This window comes from Pan paniscus, chromosome 10 (assembly GCF_029289425.2).
Source record: "Pan paniscus chromosome 10, NHGRI_mPanPan1-v2.0_pri, whole genome shotgun sequence".
Lineage (NCBI taxonomy): Eukaryota > Metazoa > Chordata > Mammalia > Primates > Hominidae > Pan > Pan paniscus.
In genome coordinates this window covers 28,876,658-28,892,334 of record NC_073259.2, presented here as the reverse complement: position 1 = coordinate 28,892,334, position 15,677 = coordinate 28,876,658, and positions in this window count along the sequence as shown.

Genomic DNA, 15,677 nt, shown 5'->3' with positions numbered 1-15,677 from the left:
TTCACCTCACCCTCCCACAGTGCTAAGATTACAGGTGTGAGCCACCATGCCCAGCCAAGGAGCCTCATTCTTATTTCAAGATTTTCAACTCTCCTCCCTGCAGTGTCTACCCTGCTATTCCCAGTAAGCATATACTCACTCACCCTTATTATCATGGAACCAGACAAATTTTCTGGAATAAGCAGAAGGGCAAGTCAGTCAGAAATTAATAAGTGCACAGCCCCGACATGGGCAAGGTATAAAGCGTAAATAACTAGAAAGCAAAGTAAAAGAGGTTTTATGTATAAATACAGCCCAGGAGAGAGTCATAATTGTTACGTTGCAGTTGCCTGAACTTTATTCCCATGGCCTTCAATCCCACCACAGGATTTCTTTTTACCTTAATGATACTGTGGATTGAATAACCTCTGTCAATAAGTCAGGCACTTGATCCATTATTTCTACTGTAAGGTAGGTAGTCTTATCCTCATTTTACAGATGATAGTGCTAATAGCTCAAAACATTAAGACAAATTACATAGCTAGTCCATGGCCAAGCTAAAATTGAAATCCAAGTTCCTGTGACTTCAAACACTGAGCCCCTAGCTCCACTCTGGGCTGCCTCCCATGTAGGACACTGGCTACTTGGATAGTGTTCAGCTGTGGTGGGTTTGAACCTGGGGGAAAAATGTATATAGCATTTCTTATTTGTTTCAAGTTAACTGCAATTCACACTTCCGAAACACATTCTGCATTGTGACTGTGTTATTTCAGAGAGGCCTAATTAAGCCTTCGTACGTCTTGATTTTCTTACACTTTGGTGACAGAAAGTTTCATATTTTTTTTCAAAGGGCTAACTTTAACACTCCTAATAATTCTTTTTTTTTAATTAAAACAATTTTTTTACTTCAATAGCTTTTGGGGTACCAGTGGTTTTTGCTAACACGGATGAATTCTATGGTGGCAAATTCTCAGATTTTAGTGCATCCATCACCCAAGTAACACTCCTAAGAATTTTAACTACCACAGCAAAAAAAGTCCTATTCTGGATTCATATGGAAAAAAGAAAGAATAGAGGTGATACTAAAGATGCATTTAACCAAAATATTCAGTTTCTGGCATAGCTGATCCAGCTCATCCTTTCTCATCCAAAAAGATATAAAGCCCAGGTGGTGGGGGTGGGGTGCCTTTACCAATGTCACTAAGTCAGAGTCTACCATGGGAGGGTGAAGAAGGAGGACAGGTTCGTGAGGGCTCTCACCACACTCAGAGCATGTCTGCAGGACACATGATGGACCTATCCCAGGAACTGATGGAATAAAGAGGTTTGTTTCTGTTTGATTACAATTCATGACAGATTGATAACTGCAGAGGCATTCGAACTTCAGGTTTTACCCCCCTTCTCTTTAACACCAGAGCTTATAAGGCTACTCAGGCATCTGGTGTTTGTTAGACGGCTGCGTTGCATCATCCTTATGATTGCTGGGGAACATCTCCTAGCATTCGAACGATTGGAGGAAAGACTATGGGGCACAAAATGGCCTCATCCGGTTTACATCTTTATTACTGCGCTTCTCGCATACCTGCTTACATCTGGAAAAAATCTCCAGGTAAACCTCTTGGGCTCTTTCTCTAAAGAGTAACTGTAATTATTAGGGCTATACCCGAATTCAGCTTAGAATAGGTATGTCGCTGAACTTCAGCCAAAACCCTGTGCCTGTCTAAAAGAGATTTTCTTTTTTTTACATCCAATTACATAGGAGGGGCCTTTCCCCCACACATGGCCAGTGGGGTTCCTGATTCTTTATGCCCAAGGCTTCTATTTATGCCCTTAGGGAAAAGACAGGGAAACTTTAGGGAAGAAACAGAGATCTCTTCAAATCTCCTCAGTGTTTTTTCCTCACTACCAAATCCCAGAATTCTAATATGGATTGCAGATCATGTCAAAATTTTACAAATGCTAAATCTTTACCCTGCTAGGTACTATCACAAACTTTACCTTACTAACCAACAGCATCAAAACAAAACAAAGAACAACAACAATAAAAATTACAAACAAAGCCAACTACCATCTCTGTTTCCAGCCTATCCCTCTAGTATATGGAGTTCATCCATTCAGCATGATTTATTGAGCATGTACTAGGGTACCAGGTACCATGCTTGGCACAGGAAACCCCAAACTGAATAAGACTCCCTGTGTCATGCAAGTAGCTGGAAAAACAGACCTGCAGCTAATTATGCATAATACTGGCATGTTGCATAGGGTTATGCAGAAGTGTGAATAAAATGTAATGAAAACTCAACTGGGAGAAGGATGAATTATCCTCCCCTAGAAAAGGGATGAAGCAGGGAGAGTGGCAGTCAAGGAACTTCACTTAGAGATGAAAGTGCAGCTGGGTCTTGAAAACTACGTAGTCTTTCACATAGGAGAGACGAAAACAAGGTGGTTCAGAGAAACAATTGGGGTGTGATCTGTAACTTTTTCAAACACATTTCTGATTATTTTGATAAGTAGTTGTTGTCTAAGATCATCTCATAAGATGCTTTTTTCCATTTGCTTCCCCCCTCTCCTTTTTAAGACATATATATATATGTCTTAAAACATATATGTATATATATCCAGGCACACTTCATCTTACTGTGCTTCACTTTATTGTGATCCACATATAGTGCATTTTTTACAAATTAAAGGTTTACGGCCACCCTGCATTAAGCAAGTTTTTGGTGCCATTTTTCCAGCAGCATGTGCTCACTTCGTGTCTCTGTGTCACATTTTGGTGATTCTTGCTATATTTCAAACTTTTTAGTGATTATTATTACATCTGTTATGGCAATCTGTGATTTAGTAATCTTTGATCTTACTCTCATAATTGTTTTGGGGCACCACCAACTGAGTCTATATAAATGGCAAACTTAATAAATGTTGTACGTTTTCTGACTGCTCCAATAACAAGTCATTTCTCTATCCCTCTCCCTCTCCTTGTGCCTCCCTATTTCTTGAGACACAACAATATTGAAATTAGGCCAATGAATAACCCTACAATGCCCTCTAGGTGTCCAAGTGAAAGGAAGAGTCACATGTCTCTCACTTTAAATCAAAAGCTAGAAATGATTAAGTTTAGTGAGGAAGGCAGGTCGAAAGCCAAGACAGGCTTAAAGCTAGTTCACTTGCACCAAACAGTTAACCAAGTTGTGAATGCAAAGAAAAAGTTCTTGTAGGAAATTAAAAGTGCTACTCCAGGGAATGCATGAATGATAAGAAAGCAAAACAGCTTTATTGCTGATACAGAGAAAGTTTGAGTCATCTAGATAGAAGATCAAACCAGCCACAACATTTCTTTAAGCCAAAGCCTAATCCAGAGCAAGACCCTGACTCTCTTCAATTATATTAAGGCTGAAAGAGGTGAAGAAGCCACAAAAGAAAAGTTCGAAGCTAGCAAAGGGTAGTTTATAAGGTTTGAGTGCCAGGTGTAATATAATAGTGCTATAATGTAAAAATGCAAGGTGAAGCTGCAAGTGCTGATGGGGAAGCTGCAAGTTATCCAGATGATCCAGCCAAGGGAATTAATGAAAGTGGCTACACCAAAAAAGAATTTCAGTGTAAATGAAACAGCCTTCTATTGGAAGATGATGCTACCTAGGACTTTCATCACTAGAGAGGAGAAGTGAATGCCTGGCTTCAAAGCTTCAAAGGACAGGCTGACTTTCTTGTTAGGGTCTACTGTAGCCGGTGGCTTTAAGTTGAAGCCAATGCTTATTTATCATTCTGAAAATCCTAGGACCCTGAAGAATTATGCTGAAACTACTCTGCCTGTTTTCCATAAATGAAACAACAAAGCCTGGATAACAGCATATCTCTTTACATCATGGTTTACGGAGTATTTTAAGCCTGCAGTTGAAATCTACCACTCAGAAAAATGATCCTTTCAAAATAGTTCTGCTTACTGACAATGTACCTGGTTACCCAAGAGCTCTGATGGAGATATACAAGGAGATGAATGTTGTTTTCATGCCTGCTAATACAACATCCACTCTGAAGCCCGTGGATCAAAGAGTAATTTTTTAAGCCTTTTTATTTAAGAAATACATTTTGTAGGGCTATAGCTGACATAGACGGTGAGTCCTCTGGTGGATCTGGGCAAAGTAAATTGAAAACCTTCTGGAAAGGATTCACCATTTGAGATGCCATTAAGAATATTCATGACTCATGAGAGAAAGTTAAAATGTCAACATTAACAAGAATTTGAAAGAAGTTCATTTCAACCTTCATGGATGATTTTAAGAGGTTCAAGACTTTAGTGGAGGAAGTAACTGCAGATTACGGTGGTGGTGGAAATAGCAAGAGAACTAGAAGTAGAAGTGAAGTCTGAAGATGTGACTGAATTGCTACAATCTCATGATAAAGCTTGAACAGAGGAGGAGTTGCTTCTTACAAATGAGCAAAGAAAGTGATTTTTTGTTGTTGTTGTTTGTTTGTTTGTTTTTTGAGACAGGCTCTTGCTATGTTGCCTAGGTTGGTCTCAAACTTCTGGGCTCAAGCTACCCTCCCATCTTGCCTCCCAAAGGGCTGGGATTACAGGCCTGATCTACTGCATCCAGCCTGAAAAGTGGTTTCTTGAGATGGCATCTACTCCCAGGGATGAGGCTGTGAACATTATTGAAATTACAATATAGGATTTAGAACATTACATAAATTTTTACAAGGAATTACATAGATAGGAAAAAGAGCAAAAATTAAAAATACTAAAATGACACCAACAACAAAAGAATATTATATAAACTTAGTTGATAAAGCAGCAGTGGGATTTGAGAGTACTAACTCCAATTTTGAAAGAAGTTGTACTATGAGTAAAATGCTATCAAACAGCATCGCATGCTACAGAGAAATTGTTCATGAAAGGAGGAGTCAATCAATGCAGCAAACTTCACCACTGTCTTATTTTCAGAAATTGCCATGGCTACTCCCACCTTTAGCTACAACCATCCCGGTCAGTCAGCAGCCATCAACATTGAGGTAAGACCCTCCACCAGCAAAAAAAGTTATGACTCATTGAAGGCTCAGATGATCATTAGCATTTTTTAGCAATAAAGTATTTTTAAGTAAGATTTGTACAATGTTTAGACATAATGCTACTGTAGGCTTACTAGACTACACAATAGTATAAAAATAACTTTTATATGTACTGGGAAGCCAAAAAATTTGTGTGACTTGCTTTACTGAAATATTTACTTCCTTGCCATGATCTGTAACTGAACACATAGCATATCTTCAAGGTATGCCTGTATGTATGTATGTGTGTGTATACATACATGTATGTGTATATATATGTATGTGTGTTTGTCTATGGACACCTATACATATATACACACACATACATACATACATACATACAGGCATACCTTGTATGTATATATACAGAGAGAGACAACCAAAGGAAAAGGAGGAGGAGGAGGAGCTTAGGGAGAGGCTTCCGTGCCATTTCTTGCATTTTTGCATCCCACATCTAAGAAGAAAGCAGACTCTGTAAGGTCCTTCGTACCTGCTTATACCTCTGTTCTACTGCCTCTTCTCAGGGCAGACTATCATGAGCTTATCTGGACCTCTGCAGCATTGCCAAACTGGCTTCCTGTCTCTGTGCTCTCTCCCCTCCTCCCAGCCTCCACAATGAAGCCAGTGACCTTTTGAAATTATAAATCTGGGCATCTGGCATCCACTGTAGGACGTGGTGCAGACAAACTGTAGTTGAGTCTACAGAGGCCCTTCACAGTCTGGCTACAACCTGTCTGTCCTGGCTCCTCTCTCACCACTTCTTCCTCACTGAAGACTCTTACTACGCACAGAAGGCGGCACATCCTTTTGTATAATGCTTTCTGCCTGAAATGTCCTTTTGCCTTTTTTGATTTTTTGAGGCTTCAAGGATCCCTCAAATCCAGACTCCAATAGCATCTGTTTCATGACGTATATTGCCAATTTCCTTTCCTCCTCTGGCATAAATGTACAGTCACGTGATGCACAATAACATTTCAGTCAATGACGGACCTCATATATGACCATAGTCCCTTAAGATTATAATGGAGCTGAAAAATTCCCATTGCCTATTGATGTTGTAGTAGTTATAGCACAGCACGTTACTTTTCTGTTTAGGTATGTTGTGATACAAAAATACCACTGTGTCACAATTGCCTGCAGTATTCAGTACAGTAACATGCTGAACAGGCTTGTAGCCTAGGAGCAATGAGTTATACTAAATAGCCTAGGTGTGCAGTAGGCTATACCATCTAGGTTTGTTGAGTATATTCTATCATGTTTGCACAACAACAAAATCACCTAACACATTTCTCAGAATGTATCATCATTAAGTGACTGTATTCCCACTCTCACTTGTTCAGGTCTTAATTCTAGAGTTCATCACTTTGAATAATTGTCTCCCTCACCAGATTTGGAGCTCCTGTTGAGGAAAAACACTTTGAATAAATCAATATCTGGAACAAAAGGTAATTAGAATCCATTCTAAGCAAAATAGCTGGTGAAATTCATTTTCACTCCTCTTTTCTCTCATTTTCTTTGCCTTATCCTATCCTTTCTTGTAATACCCCATGTAGATCTGTTCTCTGAGCAATGCGCAGAGAACTAGAAGCTTAATCTGCTAGAAAATAGCTACCACCTACCCCCAGCATTTATTAAAGGCTAAACCCATACTAACATTCATGATCTCATTTAGTCTTCTGGGCAACACAGAAGTCACAGACCAGAGGTTTAATGCAAGCTTTCTTTGCCTGAATCTTCTTAAAAACATATGTTTAAAAATAGATTTAAAGGGTACAAGGGTAGTTTTGTTACTTGGATATATTGCATAGTGGCAAAGTCTGGGTTTTTAGTGTAAACGTCATCTATAGTGTCCATCGTGCCCCACAGGTAATTTCTCATCCCTCACCTGCCTCTCACCCTCCCACATGCCTGAGTCTGCAGCATCTATTACTCCATTCTCTATGTTCACGTGTACACATTGTTTAGCTCCCACTTACAAGTGAGAGCATGTGATATTTGACTTTCTGTTAGTACATCTTTTTGCCAATATTTAAAAACCAGGAGATCTCACATCAAAACCCCACTTTTTTGATTATTTGGAATACAGAGAGAATCTGGCAGTTCCGGGCAGCTGCCAGGTAGTGCCAAGTGGCAGCTGCACACTTGAGGTGAGGATGACATTTCCATTTTGCCACAAGCCTTGCCATTTCCCATGGGCTCCCATTTGTCTTTATATCTGCACTGTTTCATTGTTTCTTAAAATATGCAAATATTTTGTATCCCTGCTTCTACCAAAATGGAAAAATAAATATACAGTATGAAGGCCACAGAACTTTTTTTAAAAAAACCTACCTATCTCCTGTAGACATTTGGTTTGTAACCCCTGTGGTAGGTAATATTATTATCCCTATTTTGCTGATGAGGAAATAGAGGCACAGGGAAGCAAATAACTTCACCATAATTATGTATCTAGAAAGCATCCGGCAAAGACATTTGACTATAACGCCTATACTCTTAAATGGAGGTCTCCAAACTTTTTGATCCTACACCTCTATATAAATAAAAAATGTTAGCATGTCCAGCTAATATGTACATTCACTTTTAAATTATGTATGTTCACCACTAAAGTAATATAGTATTCAATTCTAAAATACATGCAAAAGTGAACAATTTTAAAAGATGAGAAAAAAATTTTAAAACATGAATTTTAAAGTAATTTTAATGTTATTTAAGATGGCATAAAGATGTTTACCTTTACTAAAATAAAAAGATGTTAATAATATCTTTAATGACAGCAGTGTGATTTGAGTACATTATTATTTTTTAAAACCTGGGTTTAAGAATTTGTGAAACAGTGTTTAAAGGTCTGAATCTAAATTTGATTTATCTTAATATTTGCTGAAGTGGCTGACATAACTGAAAACTGCATTCTACAACAATGTCCCACATGGAAAGGTGCATGACAGGCTTGCTTACAGATCATGATATTCATTTTTTAATCTCAAATGCTGGCGTACAATGGTGTATGTGGAATTTTGGCTAGCAGATCTTCATATTCTCAGATGTCAATAAGTATGACTGACAATTATTCAAAGGTATTTTTTAAATACTTGAAAAATTTTCAAATGCCATTGAACACCATTAAAAACAGGTTTTAAAATTCTGATCTCAAGTTTTTTGAGCATGCAGCTATGAAAGATTCTTTAAGGTAAGATGCAAACATAAGATTCTTTAAGGTAAGGCCCAAACATGAGATTCTTTAAGGTAAGACACAAACATCTTTTTCTTCAATAAAAAATCACACAATGGAAACAGTTCCAAACATTCATGTTCAAAATATTTTCTCCAGATCTGATTTTCTTTAAAAAAAAAAAAAAGCAGCAGCAATTATTCATTGTTGAGATGGCATTTTTACCTGAAAGGAATGGATTGAATGTATTTTTCAAAGATAATTTTTAAATAGCACACTACTGGCAGATGCTTGTCATCACAGAAAATGTTGGAAAACTTGCAACTTTTAAACTTTTTAAATTTAAATTTTAAATTTTAACTTGGAACTCATTTTTATGATTGTTAGCCCTTTCATGAAATAGGCCCAGTAAGTATAAAATATTTTCTTGGAACTCTTAGAAAGAACTCATCTTGATGAATGATAACCCTTCCATGAAATAGCTGGAAAGTATAAAATATTTTCATAGCTATTATTTATCTCACTGCAAGGTATTATAAAGATTTGACTGTATTTCCATGACCTATATTTCTAAAATTAACCATACACAGTAGCACTTCTGGCTTCAATCCCTCAGCTGAGCATTTGTCTACAAATAAATAAAGCACTGGATGATTTTCACATGCAGCACCCTTTCCAGAACCTTCTCATGGAATCTGGAAAGAATGGATTCTGGAATCTTGTGGAATCTGGAATCTCATGGAACATTCTTTTCCCCAACACTCCAGCCAAGGCAGCCCCCTCACTGGTGGCCACACCTAACAGAGTTTGCCATAAAGCATTATGTTTATTAAATTGATTATTTCCATCTTTTCTTTATTGGCTCACACAAAAAAGTTATGCATTATTGAAACAAATGCAGCAAATACCATAAGCCAAGATGTGCTAGAAACATCTACTCTTAATGCAACTGTAAAGGAAATTTCTGCACTATATAATTTGTTGGAATACTTGCTTCTTCACATCTTCACCATGCTGTGTCTGCATCTTCCAATTGCATTTACTTTCAGTAAATACATTTTAGTTTGTGATCATTGTGAAAATTTATTATACAAAGTGGAGGCATTACTGTCACATCCAACTAAAATAGAGTCAAGAGGCCTTGAAAAAAACATGCAGGTTACAAGGGGACCACTTCAATTGAAACAACCTGTTGTGACTTCAAGACTAGTTTTTTCTTTCTCTTTCTTTCTTTCTTTCTTTCTTTCTTTCTTTCTTTCTTTCTTTCTTTTTCTTTCTTTCTTTCTTTCTTCTTTCTTTCTTTCTTTCCTTCTTTCTTTCTTCTTTCTTTTTCTTCTTTTTTTTTTTCACAGGGACTCTCTCTGTTGCCCAGGCTAAGTGCAGTGGCATGATCACTGCTCACTGCAGCCTTAACCTGCCAAGCTGAAGTGATCCTCTCACCTCAGCCTCACCTGTAGCTGGGACTTCAGGCACATGCCATCATTCCCAGCTAATTTTTTAATTCTTTAATTTTTTTTTAAGAGACGGTGTCTCACTGTGCTGCCCAAGCTGGTCTTGAACTCCTGGCTTCAAGAGATTCTACTACCTCAGCCTCCCAAAGTGCTGGGATTACAGGCATGAGCCACCACACCAGACCAAGACTAGTTTTACTGTGGTAGTAACTGCCACCACTGGCCAACCAGAGCTCCCCAGCTCAGGCATAGCCACAAGTGTTAACAAACTTTCTTTCAAGACAATTTATGTAGTTTTTCTCTCTCCTGACAAAAGCCCAACCTTCTCCTTTGTTCTTTGGACCCACCAGGGGCCACCCCAGTCTGTTGAATGTGCCCTGACTTGCAATTCTATTCTTTGAATATTCACAGATAACACCTTTTGCTTGGGATTGCATCCATCCATTTTTATTTGATATTGACACTGTCTTCTTTTCAGATTATGGTAGTTACTGTCCCTGGGGCAGGAAAAGCAGTTGCAGAGAGACCATCTTTTCTATGCCTGGGTGAATGGTCATATCCTTTCTACTTTTGGTCCACTTCCAACACTTTACCTTTCAATGTTGTGAAGTATCTCCAAGAGGTGCTCTAAGGAGACTTTTTATTTTCTTTTGCCAGTGTCACTTCTTCTGAGGCATTTTTATCCTTTTCATCACCTCCACTTTCCTCATTTATGTCAATAAGTTTGCCTTCACTACATTCTCTGGCTGCAAACCTAGAGTGTCTCAAAGGGTGGCAGTGTGGACATCCATGGTCCCCTGTTTCTTCTATAATGCCATTTATGTTGGATTCTATTTCATTTCCAGCATTATTACTTTTCATTTCTTTGCTGCATTTTCCTATTTGTTAATACCTTACGAGGTTGCTCACAGTTAATCTACTGTGGTAATTGAAATTTGAGCTGTGTTTCTAGTAGACTAGTGTTATTTAATAAAGCTGTAACTAAAATTTGTGCATAATGGAATCATGCAAAGTGATGACTACCTATACTGGCAAAGCATATTTTATTTAATTTTTCTTATTTTAGATAAAAGTTATTATAATTAGTTTTAAAGTTTTCCCTACCTCCCGATACAATGTCATGTGTATTTGTGCTATTCTGGGCTTCTAACATGAACTTATTGAGCTTAACAACAGAGGTGATCATAATATCTCCAAGATATAATTTGCATTTTAATAGTGCCCCTAAATACACAAGTACTGTGGGAATTTAGGCAAGGCCTGTTGGATAACATCCTTACTCCCACTACTGAGCCTTGGTTCCCATGTCACTCTCTCTTCATAGGTAAACAATGAAACTACTTCTTTCATTGATTCTCTAGTTAAGCTTTTCTACATCTTCTGACATTGTCTTAGTTGTTTGTATTGCTTTAACAAAATACTTGAGACTGGGTAAGTTATAAAGAACAGAAATTTATTTCTCACAGTTCTAGAAGCTGGAAGTACAAGATCAAGGCACCAGCAGTTCTCACTTGTGTTGAGGACCCAATCGTTGCTTCCAAGATGGTGCCTTGTTGCTGTGTCCTTTAGCTGGGTTGAATAGTGTGTTCGTATATAGTAGAAGAGCAGAAGGGCAAAAAGGGGCCTACCTAGTTCCCTCCAACCCTTTTATAAGGCACTAATCTTATCTATGAAGGTAGAGCCCTCATGACTTAATCACCCTCCTTAAGGCCCTAGCTCTTACCACTGTTGCCTTGGGGATTAAGTTTCAACATAACTTTTGGAGGGAATGCGAGCATTCAAATCATAGCAGATAGCTTTGTAAAATAACTTCTAAAACACTTTTCTACTTTCCCAGATATGTCAGAAAATATACTAGTTACATTTTATTCCAAGAAATACCCATCCTGAGATCTCTCTCACACACACAAACACACACACACACACACTCTTCACAGTTCTGTGCTCTGGTTTGTACTGGTTGCTTCCTAGATCCTCTGTATAGCTGATGCCCTGGATCCTTGTTTTGCCATTGTCCTAAGCATTCTTTTCACCTTTCTCCTGTGCTGGGTCCTTTGTTACCAAATGCCTTCATTTATGCCTTCTTTTCAGTGCAGTACATCCTCTCTGGTTTCCTATGAAAAGGCACATCCAGGGTTAAAAGTTTTGTAATTTGGTATGTTTGAAAATAAGTCTATCCTGCTCTCACACTTTATTAGTATTTCCACAGAGTATAGAGTTCCAAAATGGAAATCATTTTTCCCTTCAAATTTTGAGGCATTGCTCTACTGACTTGTATTTTCCAGGGTTACTGTTGAGATATCCACTGGAGAGTCTGATCCTTTGTAAGAGTTTGGAAAAGATGATATGACCAGTGAAGGCTTTTTCCCGTTCATTTTGCCAAGCACTTGGTAGGATTTTCAATCAGAGATATGTGTCCTTCCATTCTGAGAAATGTTCCCATATTATGTTTTTGTCATTATCCTTTGTTTTCTCTGTTCTTTATTGTTGTAATTTCTATTAGTCAGATGTTATATTTCCAGGATTGGTTTAATTTTTTAATTTTCATTGTATTTCCATCACATCATTCTTTTTATTTCCTTTCTAGGAAATTCTCGCTCATTATTTTACAACCATTTTACTTAAAATTTTTTACACCTATCATTCATATACATATGTAATATATATATATCTTTCATATATTCTCCCCTCATTTCCAAGAGCTCTTGTTCCCTCATTGCTCCATTTTTACATCCTTTTCTTATTAAGAAAATGATATTTTTGTTTGGCTCACGCCTGTAATCCCAGCACTTTGGGACGCTGAGGTAAATGGGTTACTTGAGGCCAGGAGTTCAAGACCAACTGATGAAACCCTGTCTCTACAAGACAGGGTTTGTAGATGGCCAACATGATGAAACCCTGTCTCTACAAGAAAATACAAAAATTAGCCAGGCATGGTAGCATGTGCCTGTAGTCCCAGCTACTCAGGAGGCTGAGGCAGGAGAATCGCTTGAACCCAGGAGGCGGAGGTTGCAGTGAGCCGAGATCACACCAATGCACTCCAGCCTGGGTGACAGAGCGAGACTCTGTCAAATAAAAAAAAAAAAAAAGAAAATGAATGTTATTTTCTCATTTTTCTAAGAAAATTCATGATAATTTAAAAATGTTTTATTTCTCCACTCTGCATTGTGTTTCTTTGAGTGCCTTTTCAATTTGCATAGGCCCACGTCTTCTATGAGGAGATTTTCCCCAAGATCCTACTGGTCCTTGGCTGTCCAGTTCCAGTAACAGGGAAACATCAAACTGTCAATTATGTCTGATGGAAGTTTGCTGACCCATGGGTTTCATGGTAGAAGCGGTCCTCCTTCCTCTTCTCTTTCTCTTCCTCCTCCTTTTTTTTTCTTTTTTGTGTGACTCCACATGTTTGATTGTTTTTACTTTGACAGGAGTATAAACTGGTACAACTATTTTGGGAAACAGTTTGTTATTGTTTTCCTCTGTGGTGATGTAGTTTTTCTTCAATCTCTTGCTGTCCCTGAGTCTAGAGTTTCCCTGGTACAACTGCTGCTTTCACCTACATTGGTGAGGCTGGAGGTGGGCAAGTCACTCGATTACAGCAGGCAGGGAGGAGGACTCAGGAATCTCACTTTTCTTTATACAGGATTAGTATAATTTATAAGGTAATATTTAATACAAATAATGTAATACATACATAAGTTTTGGAGCATAATATTAAGATGAGCATTTTAACCCATCACCCAATTTAAGAATTACAGCAATACTAATACTTATGAATTTTATGTATGGACTCTTCTCCTCTGCCTTCATTTTCCTGCTCCAACTGGTAACTCCAAGTCTGAATTTTGTATTTTTTGCCATCTTATTTTATTTTCTAAAAATAGTAAATGGTTGTATCACATATATAAGTAACCATAAGCAATATATTATGTAGCTTTGTTTAATTTTGTGCTTTATAAAAATGGTATCATGCTGTGTTGTCTGTGACTTGTTATTTTTCACTCAATATTTTCTGTTTCATTTATCTTCTTGTTTCCAACCATATTTCATTCATTTTACTACTGTGTGCTATTTCTTTGTGTGGCTACTGTGCCACAATTTGCTTTTTAGAGATGGAGTCTCACTATGTTTGCCAGGTTGGTCTTGAATGCCTGGCATTCAAGAAGTAATCCTTCTACCTTGGCCTTCCAAAATGCCAGCATTACAGGCATGAGCTACTGTGCCCCACCAACCACAATTTTTAAATTTATTTTTCTGTCAATGGACATTTGGATTGTTTCCATTTTTTCGTTGCAACATACAACCTTATATAAAACTTTCTTTTCTTTTACATATCTTCTAGTATACGGGTCCCCACCTTCCAGGCCACAGACTGGTACTGGCCTTTATAAATTACCCAGTCTCAGGTATTTCTTTATAGCAGTGTGAAAATGGACTAATACAGCCTGGGAGGCCTCAGAAAAATTATAATCATAGCAGAAGGTGAAGAGGAAGCAGGCACAACCTTTACATGGTGGAGCAGGAGACAGAGAGTGAAGGGGAAGTGCTACACACTTTTGAACAACCAGATCTCATGAGAATTCACTCACTATCATGAGAATAACAAGGGGGAAATCTGCCTCCACGATCCAATCACCTCCCAGCAGGCCCCTCCTCCAACATTGAAGATCATAATTCAACATGAGATTTGGGAGGGGACATATAGAGCCAAACCATATCATTGTGCTCCTGGCTTCTCCCAAATCTCATGTCCTTCTCACATCTCAAAACACAATCATGCCTTCCCAAAGTCTTAACTCATTCCAGAATTAACTCAAAAGTCCAAGTCCAAAGTCTCATCTGAGACAAGGCAAGTCCCTTCTGTCTCTGAGCCTGTAAAATCAAAAACAAGTTAGTTACTTCCAAAATACAATGGGGGTACAAGCATTGGGTAAATGCTCTCATTCTAAAAGGGGTGAATTGGCCAAAACAAAGGGGCTAGTGGCCCTATGCAAGTCTAAAACCCAGTGGGGCAGTCATTAAATCTTAATGCTCCAAAATAATCTCCTTTGACTCAGTGTCTCACATTCAGGAGACACTGATGCAAGGGTGGGCTCCCAAGGCCTTGGGCAGCTCTGCCCCTGTGGCTCTACAGGTTACAGCCCTCACAGCTGCTTTCACAGGCTGGCATTGAGTGCCTGTGACTTTTCCAGGTGCATGGTGCAAGCTGTCAGTGGATCTACAATTCTGGGGTCTCAGGATGGTGGCTCTCTTCTCACAGACCCACTAGACAGTGGCCCAATGGAGATTCTGCATTGGGGTTTCAACCCCACATTTCCCCTGTGCAGTGCCCTAGTAGAGGTTTTCCATGAGGGCTCCAACCCTGCAGCAGACTTCTGCTTGGACATCCAGATGTTTCCATACATCCTCTGAAATCTAGGTGGAGGCTCCCAAGCCTCAACTCTTGCCTTCTGCACATTCACAGACCCAACACCATGTGGAAGCCACCAAGGCTTGGGGCTTGCACCCTCTGAAGCAACAACCTGAGCTGTACTTTGGCCCCTTTTAACTACAGCTGGAGCTGTAGCAGCTGGGACAAAGGGCACCATGTCCCAAGGCTGCATAGAACATCAGGGTCCTGCACCTGGCCCAGGAAACCATTTTTCCCTCCTGGGCCTCCAGGCCTGTGATGGGAGGGGCTGCCGTGAAGATCTTGGAAATACCACAGAGGCGTTTCCCCCATTGTCTTGGCTAATAACATTCAGCTCTTCTTTACTTATGCAAATTTCTGCAGCCTTGAATTCCTCCCCAGAAAATGGGTTTTCCTTTTCCATTGCATGGTTGGGCTGCAAATTTTCCAAACTTCTATGCTCTGTTTACCTTTTAAATACAAGTTCTAGGCCAGGTGCGGTGGCTAACGCCTGTAATCCCAGCACTTTGGGAGGCTGAGGCGGGTGGATCACGAGGTCAGGAGATCGAGACCTTCCTGGTTAACACGGTGAAACCTCGTCTCTACTAAAAATACAAAAAATTAGCCGGGCGCAGTGGCAGGT